The following is an 898-nucleotide window of genomic DNA, read 5'->3' on the forward strand; positions in this document are numbered from 1 at the left end:
AAATCCAGACATTGACAGTAAAATGGATAGAACTTGGAGACCATTAAGTGAAATTAACCAGGCACAGAAAGACAAATACTGAATGTTCTATCATATGTGGAAGTTTAAGAAAGCTGACCTGAACTTAGAATAGTGATTACCCGAGGCTGGAAGGGTGTGGGCAGGGATTGGAGTTTGGATAAAGAGCACTAAGCACGTTCTCACGTTCCACAGCACGGAAGAGCAACAATAGTTCACAACATTTGTTAGACCCTGCACACAGGACTCAAAGGAGAGCTAGCAGGCTCCCAAAGATGAGGAAACAGAAGAGTTAATTTCTTAATTTGAGCAGTTTATGCTGCTGGCATAGGTTAAAATGTTGCCCTGTACCCATAAAAAGGTACAAATATCACGTTAATCAAAAATTTTAAGTTTAAAAAAAGATTTCCAAACAATGATGTGGTAGTCTCCCAGCACAGATCTTATCATTCTACGTGGAACATAGCTTCTGAGTTTTTGCAGGGTGAGGATTTCCTGGAAGTCCCAGCCAACTGTTTTTCCTGCTGCAAGTCAGATGGCCAACCTGCCTGATGGAGTGAGCAGGGGGATGGAGAGACCACGGGTTGTTCTCTAGGACAGATCAGTGATGGAGGGTGCACACTGGACAGGGGGCAGGCAGCCAGCTGTGTCTCTCAGAGGGAAAGAGACTTCCCCCGAGGGGAAAACCCCCACCAATTGGTAACTAAAATTGAGGCGAGGGGAGACAGGCACAAATAGTCACATAATTCTCATTGGCACAGTCGTGACTGAAAAGGTCACCATCACATTCACGACCCCTGGCCTTGAGGGTTCCCACTTCTAAAGGCCTTTTGTTTCTTTTGTAGAGCCTCTTGTGCAATCTAAAAATATAGCTTTCACC

At 44.8% G+C, this 898-nt stretch overlaps 1 non-coding gene across 1 annotated transcript; it reads left to right on the top strand.

Moving 5' to 3' along the window:
* Positions 1 to 426: 426 nt before the first annotated feature.
* On the top strand, positions 427 to 502 carry LOC133757270 (small nucleolar RNA SNORD121A). The gene has a single exon (XR_009865641.1). It is a non-coding gene; the product is annotated as a small nucleolar RNA SNORD121A (small nucleolar RNA).
* The last annotated feature ends 396 nt before the right edge of the window (positions 503 to 898 follow it).

The sequence above is a fragment of the Lepus europaeus genome, chromosome 3 (genome assembly GCF_033115175.1).
Source record: "Lepus europaeus isolate LE1 chromosome 3, mLepTim1.pri, whole genome shotgun sequence".
Classification (NCBI taxonomy): Eukaryota; Metazoa; Chordata; class Mammalia; order Lagomorpha; family Leporidae; genus Lepus; species Lepus europaeus.